Raw genomic sequence first — 9,475 nt, forward strand, 5'->3', positions numbered from 1 at the left:
TTTAATAGATTTGTTGCGGTGTTTTTTTAATTTTATTTGTTCAGCTGGTATATCAGTGGCGTCAGTAAGATGGTTGCTGATCTCACCGAGTGATACCGCTGAATGTGAAACATTTTTTGTGCGAAATCCTATCATTTTCTTTTAAATGCGTTTTTCTAGGTTCTGTAAAGTAAGTTTGAGCCTGAAGTTATTTCAGTATGTCTGGTTTCAGGAATCCTCAATATAAGTTTATCAACTGCACTATCAGTTCTAAATTTTCTTATATGGAATCTAAAATTTTAGGAAATTTCAAATTTCATGCATTATTTAGCTATTTTTATTGTTATATTTAGTTATTTATTTTGTACGAAGGTAAAGGATTGTAATCGTCAAAAATCCGAATTTACAAATTTCATGAATCACCAAGTTTCAACCCTCTCTCAGTCCACAAATCCAATTTTTGATATTAGGTCTGTCTGTGAGCATATAAATCAAAAACGTTTTAAGCTGAATTAATGAAATTTGGTATATTGTCTGGGTTTGGTAAATCATTCACAAGAAGTTTGGCTGTCAGCCTATCCGAATGAAAACAAAGACAATAACTACAAAATTTTGATAAAATTTGTCAACTAGTTGCCTGTCTGTCTGTGCAATTGCATGTATGATAATGAGAAAAATCAAAAACTTAATGATTTAGATAAATAATATTTCTGATATTGGATCTTATTACTGAAATATTTGTTCTGTGCCATATTTTGATTTCGGTCGAAGAAAAGCAAGCAAAATGCTTAATTTCTTTCTTTGTTTGTTCTTCATTATACTATGAAGTACAAAATATTCATATATGATACTCTGAAAATAAAAATCGGATCGCTATTTCGTACACGGCTTTTATAAATTTCGACATTTTTATGATGATGAAGAGGTGATAACACCTTTATTAGAGAATACGTGAGAATATTTCGGGAGACACTCTCACTGATTTGGCTTGCAAAGTTTCTGAAAGAAAAAGAAACTCGAATCATATTTGGTATATAAATATAACATCATCTTTATTAATAGATGACGTTAGTTGGATTACAGACCATCAATTAAAGCGGGAATATCCCAACCGTTTTCACCAGACGTCGCTCCTTTGGACTATTACTTATTTTGCTTCATTACTTATTTGCTCGCCCTTTCTGGCGAGGTTGCATAGGTTCAATGCCTATGCAAATAACAAGAATTAGGTTGATAATTAGATTGCATCTGAGCAATCAAATTTTTCATGACAGAATTTGTCTGTTCAAAAGATGGATAAGTGCTGTACTTTCTACTAAAATTTTGAATAAATCGACCTTTAATTTTCATAACAAAGGTCTTTTTGTCAGTTAAAAAAGGAAGTAATCATATTTATATGCCTAATATCTTTCTAAAAGTTATAGAATGGGCAGTTTTACTGATGCCAAAATATTTAATACATATATGTAAAGGATTAATTATGAAATGCAATCGAAACTGTTTTTACAGACAAAGTAGCAATATAGGTCATTATTTAATATAAAGAAAATCTATGAAGACATTAAATGAAAACGAAAATCGGTATATATCCTTAACTTCTATTGATTTCACAAAACAGATTGCCTTTTATATATTTTTAATTTATGCATTATTGCAACCCAATTCATTCCGTTACATCCGTTACCATAGTAACGATAAAGTGGATCGTTTATATGACATAAATCTTAGGTTGAATACCTTTTACAATGTTGAAAAATATTCTTACAGCAGGGAGCACTTTCAAGGAATATGTGAATTGATAACATGACTTTAAAAATATTTACAAATGATTAAATAAAAGAAGACAAAATATTTAGATCTTATTTTTATAGTGACGAAAATAAGAACGCGAAGAAATTCTTCAGCCTCCTTTTAACTCTCTAACTCCTGAAGACAGCCTAAATCTGAATACAATTATATATTGAGGTCTGTAATCAGATGATTTTGTGGCGACTTCGGATCACAGTAATCCCTAATAAAGGTAAAATATAGCACTCTTCTTCCCTATCCGATGGGGAATTCAGTCATTCTGGATAAAAACATGGACGACTGAGTTTGGAATCAGTAGATAATCAGTAATAATAATTTAAAATGGCTTTGGAACTATTACCCCTACATGCTTTTGGTGTTTTTCATCTTGAATCCATGTCATCCAATGTTCATAAAATATGTATGATTTAATAAATATTTAAAAGGCATAAGGACTGATTATCTGAAATATGCAACAGCAAAAATGTATATTTGATAAAGGTTCGGAGAAAAGGACTCATCCGCTTTCAGCCATCTACCCACGGAATCGGAAAAGAAAAGTCATAATAAAGTCCTGGACTGGCAAAGTCTTGGTCAAGTGATTAAAATAACAGTTGTGATTCGAATTTTGGCATCCAAGGTTCGAGTTCATATAACAAACAAATTTATTTTTATCCCAACCAAGAGGACCTGAGATAATCGAATGAGAAGCTTTCAGCATGGTGGTTGATTTTCGCCCCCTGGTGAGTGGCGAATTGGTAGGGGTCGGCTACCTCCTACAGATGACGGTACGTGCTTCCCAAGGGAAGGATTGTACCGTGATCGGTGTAACGTTTCTCCTTTTCTCTCACATGGTTAAAGGCATTCAGACCAGATGTAACGTCTCCGTTTTCCTACACCTCCCAGTACATATGTTTCCTAGTGAATACGGACTTCCAGATGTTAATCCTTTTCGCTAGGAGTGTCATTGTGTTTGGTCATTTATTGCTATCTATGTGGGGATACAGATGTGTAGCCCGTCATTTCAAATAGTTCCATCATGTCTTCAAGGGAAAGGAACGTCAAAACATCAAGATGCTAAATTTTTTTCCTTTTTGAAGAGACTCCTCAAGCCATCAAGAATCGATCAATCACCAGAAATCCTTGTCATTAAATGTCAAATACAGGACTTCAACCGGCGTTGCTTGTAATTTACACGTGCTCAAGAGGCGGTCGGCCACCAAGATGGGTCATCAACAGACACTCTCTTCGTCGGATTGAGACCACTGAGGAAGCGTTGCCGAGCAGCTGTTGGGTGATAGGGAATTCAAGTTCGCTAATGAGAAAACCGGAGCCGGAGATCTGATGAAAATATGGTTGTTGTTGTTTTCCAGAGAAAGAAGAAAATCTTCGAATGAGAATTCGGAGAAACTTCGGCTCCGGAAAAGTTGTTGATGGTTTTTTGAGAAGCTTCGTGTAATCCGGGCTTTTGTGATAATGTCCACCCGGTAAAGATCGGTGAATTTCTAGAGCGACCCTGGAGTAGCTGTTTAGAGCAAAAAGGCTGTTTGTGGTTTTTTTTGGTGACTTATTCTCCGATTTGATGGAGAAACTATTCGTGATTGAACTGTTATTTGATTTTTTAAATAATATTAACCTAGATGTGAATAAGTTGTTCGTTGTAAATATATAGGGCTGTAAATAAAAGAATTATTTTTTACGCTATTCTTTTATTTGATCGGTATTGATCAAGATATTACACAGATGATGACCTTTTGGACTCAACCTCAGCTCCTGTCATTGCTGAGGCAGCGGTCCGGTCATTCAAATTTATCCGTGCGTCTCAGGATGGGTCGGAGTAGTTAATTTGTGATTACAGTCAGGACAGATGTCACTCTATTTTGGGTTATGAATTTTGTGTTCTCTATGAGCGAATAGAGAACACAAAATGCATATTCTTAAGAAATACACATTCTAACGGTGTTTCTACTTCTATCATGACTTCTTCTAATGTAAGATCACTTCATTTACTTTCTTTAAGAAAGTAATTTCTCAAAAATTTAAATTCAATTACTGTATTCTAACACTTTAAATGTGTCTCTCACTCAGATCTATGGAGAATTAAATAAATAAAAAAATTATGACATTTGAGGAATACAATAGATTCCATTGGAAAATGTGAGCTTTTATTTATCACATAAATTATAAGCAATAAGCAATAAGGAAATATGCAATATTATAAGCAATAAGGAAAATGCATTCAATGAACTTAAATTCGATCTATAATGTTCTGCACGTCAGACAACGATTAAAAAAAATTTTTTTTTCAATTTAGCCTTTACATGCATGTAAAAAAAATCGAGTAAAATAAAATTATTTTATTAATATTCAAGACATGCAATAAATGTATGGTTTTTCTCACTTTTATGAAAAATTATTAATTTTAAAATTTAATTATTGTCTTCAATACTACATAGAAGTATTTTTATCCTTACATTATAATAATACTATACTTAAAAAAGAAATCTTTAAAATTATTATTTCTAAATGAATTTGCATTAGAAGCATTTAATTTATAATAATCAAAGTTGTGTATTAAAATTTCGATTATCCCTATTTCCATTTATACGCCTTTTTAATCCACTGCCTTGAAAAACAAATGACTGATGCTTTACTGTATATAAATAATATTTTTACATACAGTGGAAAATGAACTGGTATGCGCAGATCCAAACCAATTTAATAATTCCTTGAAATGAAAAAAAAAAAAAAAAAAAAAAATCGAAAAGCTTTCGAGTCGACTATACTCTCTTGATTCTTTGATAACTTATAATTAAACTTATAATTAAAATAGTATACGGCTATAAACTCGTAACTTATAGCCGTATACAGAGTATTCTTTAAAAAAAAAAAAAAAACGTTTATTTTTTAAATATCGCGATTAGACACATACTTCCACTTAATTTCATTAAATAAGATAAAAAATTGGATGAAAACATTTTGATTTCTGTAGAAAATAATAAAAAAAAATTACAAAAATCAAATTTTTCCACCTTCCCTTAAGAAAAAAAATTGAAAGATTTTCTTAACTTATCTATAAGCATATAAACATTTCAGAAATAATAAATACATCACAAAATATTATTAAAAGGGTGCCATCAGGAAATAATATTGCATTTATTATATATATATTTGAAAAATAGTCAGTAATTGCATTGCAATGGAATCTTTCTTAACGAGTATTATTCTTTCCCGAATCTCTCACTGGTAATTCGAAACACTCGTTAAGACTGATGATTTTTTCCTTAGGAATCCATGTAAAATAAGACAAAGCACTCCGTTCTGAAAAAATACTTAAAAAAATTTATAATAATATAATTTAGTATTCATAACAAAAATTAAAAACTTAACATTTTTATAAAAAAGCGTCTGTTTTTGGATATCACCAAATTTGGCGAAAAAAATAGATGATCATTAAATGAGTTTGTAGCATGCATAGCTATTGCCTTATTAGGGTGAATTTTTTCAACGTACGATGCAATAATTTCCCATGCTTTCAGCATCTCTCGTATTTTACTGGAAAGTTGTTGCTTTGTTGAATCTCCCTTTCTTTTGTGTGTCTGTGTGTGTGATACAGAATGCAATTCCATAAATTCTTCTTCTAGTCCTATAATTTTGATCAGAGACCAACCTGGTCGATAAAAAGTCTAGACACTAGCTTAAAAACCTACGGAACATTTATCAGGGGTGTTTGTGGGACCCCAAAAAATCCCCTGAAACTTTTACGGACTTACTACCGACATTTTGGAGTTTCGAGAAGGGGGGGGGGGGAGAAATGAAAAATTACGATTATGAAGTATTGAATGACCTAATTATAAAAGTTCAATGAATTACTTTTTTTGCAAAATTAATAACCATTAATTTTGCAAAATTAAGACCTTTGAACCCAGGTCACGTGATCGCACATCTGGTCGAACGAAGTCTCTCCCTTTTTTTTCTGCCGCGCCTACTTGCCGAAAAGAATCCAGAAGAGAATGTCCGAGAACCGGGGGAATGAGTCATAACTCGCAATAAGGAAAGAACAAAAAAGAAGTTTTTTCACGCATTATCACTGCCTTTGGAGAAAGAAAGGAAAAGTTTTCGCCACACACACTGACCTTGCGTTTTCTGCTTTCAAAGCAAACAAAATTACCCAGATCAAAATAAATAATTCATTATTATTCCTACTTCCTTTTGAACGACGATCCCCGGAATTTCCGGGTATCGAAGTTCAAAATCCCCGGAATTCCGGGGTTTCCCCGGAGCACAAACACCCCTGATTTATTGACAATGCTATCTGGCTGAAACTGCTTCCATGTAGTTATAAAGGTTTTCTTCAAATACACGCTCGATATTGATATAGATCAATTCAGCAAGTGACGTCACGGTGTCTCCTCGTCGTTCGTTCTGCGAAACATCGCTCATTAAACGAGTCGCTTGTTTACATTTTGTTTCGCTTGTTATGCGAATCATTTGTTAAAAGGGGTGCTTGTTAAGAAGCTTGGTTGTATTTACAAAACTTGTTCAGAATGAGCAATTTCAACACCTATTCAAAGTTACATTTTTCTAATATATTTTCGTAGACATGATCCAATTCATCACTTATGACAACCACACAGGTTTCTTGAATCGATCGCGAAAAATGTGTTGCGTCTAATAGGAAACGTGTTATAAAACGTAAACGAAAAACTTAAAAAAAAAAAAAAAAAAACGTAAAACAGAAAAACGTAAGCTATCCCATAAATAAAAGTTAAATCAGGTGAACAACAAGTAGTTTTTAAACCAATCCACCTCCATGTATTCCTAATCCAACCATCGTCTTACAGATAATGCGTGTTGAGGTGGAACACCATTTAAAAGTATGACGTTTGGAAATACTGTTAACGGCAATACATCCAATACTTCAGATAACAACTCTATCTAAATTAACTGAAAATATATTGGTCACAACTCAGCATATTGCAGTACAAAAGGAGACCCATTAAAGAATTTCTGGAAATGCTATACCCCACATTAATTTAAAGTTGCCACCACCCCTAGTAGAAAGAAATTATTTCTTTTTCGTTTCAGATATTATCGTTTTGGCAGTTGATATTTACAACTCGATTAAAGTAACATTTATCTGTTCAAATTACATTTTTGAATAGAGAAAATTTGATTCTATTTAAATTTAAGCTCAATTTCAAAATTCTAGGTATCAATCATTATCTGATTATAGATACTACGAATGTTGTAAGGTTGCCAATTCCTACATTAAAGTATTCTATGCATTGAATATTGAAATCGTTCATGAATTAAATTTGAAAGTCTCATACTAAAACAACGATTCATATATTAGCATGAGGATATTTGAAAAATAAGTCAAAATGTCGATTCCTATATCACTTGTATAACACCTCATCTTCCCCAGAGAATCAAATATCATGTTTTTTGCAGTCTCAGAACATAAAGCCATGAATTCGAAAAATAACATTTATATTGTCTCGAAGTATACGATTATATTGTTACGAAATTTCCGGGTTCGTTTGGATAGTGGGAGTTATATGGTGTGGAGAACACTCAATCAGCAGGCGGCAGTAGAAAATAAAACAACGATGTTTATTTACACGAAGACACACAGGACAGCACAAAGACGACAACTATATACAGCACAAAAGACGATTATCTTCAGCCAAGACGTGCAGCATACAACAAGACTCTACTGCAGACAGTAGCGCACAGCTTAGTTCAGCACTAGTTTTACTGCTTCGCTGCTCCGCTGCTCCGCTTACCTCTGGAAGGCCAGTTCTTTACCGTCGATTCCGACTACTATACTCTGTCGCTTCCGACTACTCTTCTTTATCGATTACGACTACTCTATTCTGTCGCTTCCGACTACTCTTCTCTGTCGCTCCCTTTTATAGGTCTCAGGAGGCGGGGCTAGAAACCTCTCAACCAATCAGGAACGTTCGAGGCGTATCTCGGTTCCTAATGGACGGATCGGGAAAATTCTCGATGTTTCGGGTATAATCTATTTTGGCGCCAAAGTCGCCAAGTTCATGGACCTCCGACGCGACACCCGGACTCCGTCTAATACAGATGACTGTAAAACTGTCTTTCTGATGATGGAACCAACTATGCTGGGAAGCCGCATCACAGATTCGTAACAATATGCTACATGACTAATCAACATTTTGGGTATTAATAACTTGTATCAGATTCCTGTACACCAAGGACTTTAAATGAAATAAATACCCATAGGCATAAGTATTACAAACATAAGGATAACGGTCCCTTTCAAGGACAATAATTTTCTTTCATAATCCCCTCTGCAAAGCCTTTTTATTCACAGAAAAATGTGATGAGCTTTTGATGATTTATTTCAAAAAATACATATTTAGCAAAATTAAATTCTATGGCATATCGGTTATAATCACCCACAAATAATAATAATAAATAAATCATTTCCATGAAAAGATTTAAAAAATCTGGTCCAGGTGATGGCCAATGCCTTTTACATACATTTATTTTTTCTAAACTTCCTTTATTAAAGTATCAAATTAATTGAGGAGAATTTTAAAGAAAGTTTTTATTAAAATTATATTTTGATTTTATTTCTCATGATTAAATGCTTGCAACTAACATCTGAATTTGGACTATTTAGTTTTGGCCACTTTGCCAGAATTCTTTTGGCTTGGTCTATAATGAATCTATCCTACCAGATGAATTCAAGCATGGCTCAAAGATTAAAGATATTTTATCTGGCCACTCTACCCCTTCACTTGAACATTATTGATTGCGTGTGGGAATATTTAGTCAAAATTTCAGAATGAGTGATCATTTTGCATATTAAGGAGTATTTCTCTACATCTATCTTAACTACTTACATTAAATGCTGGTTAAATTTCCAGTGGTGAGATTTCTTCTAATTTCACAGATATTCATTTTATATAAACCCGCATCTGATTTTTAGCAGACAATAATTCAGCTGTAGCTGTTGTCTTTTCAATATAGCATCGAAATAGAAATTTTCTCGCTTTTCAATCACTTGATGTAAATTCTTGATAAAACTATAGTTCTAGGTCAAAGGGGGAAAAGAGAGAGAGAGAGAGAGATAACCCATTACTTAAAAAGTTTAAAACAACCTCATTATAGTATTTATGTTTGAAAATGCAAGCACATTCAAAGAAGCATGAAGTGCAAATTTATCCATGAAAGCAAACACACAAAAAACAAAAATATTTTAAATGAAGTTGTTTAGTTATATTAACATCCCGTTTTAAAACAACACTAGAGCGATTTTGGAATGGACCTCGTTATTTTTTAAACCACAGCCAGGACGATACCCGAGCTGGCACCCCCTCTCCAAACTTCCACACCACACCAGCAGGAGGCTGTTTGGACGGTTTACCGGAGGAATCGAGTCCAGAACCTCAAACCCTCCGGTTCCGAAGCCGAGACCATACCACCAGGCCACCGCAACCCGAAAACTGAGTGCAATCGTATAAGAAGGATTGCGAACAAATGATTCAGTAGTGACTTCTGGCCATAGTAATCCCTTAAAAAAAGGAAAATACAGTCCCCTTCTTCCCTATCCGATGGGGAATTTTGTCAGTCTGAATAAAAACATGTCCGATTGAGTTTGGAATCGATAAATACTCAGTAATAATAATTTAAAATAGCTTTAAGACCTTATCATCAGGCCGCCGCG

This window comes from Argiope bruennichi, chromosome 4 (genome assembly GCF_947563725.1).
Source record: "Argiope bruennichi chromosome 4, qqArgBrue1.1, whole genome shotgun sequence".
NCBI classification, from domain to species: domain Eukaryota; kingdom Metazoa; phylum Arthropoda; class Arachnida; order Araneae; family Araneidae; genus Argiope; species Argiope bruennichi.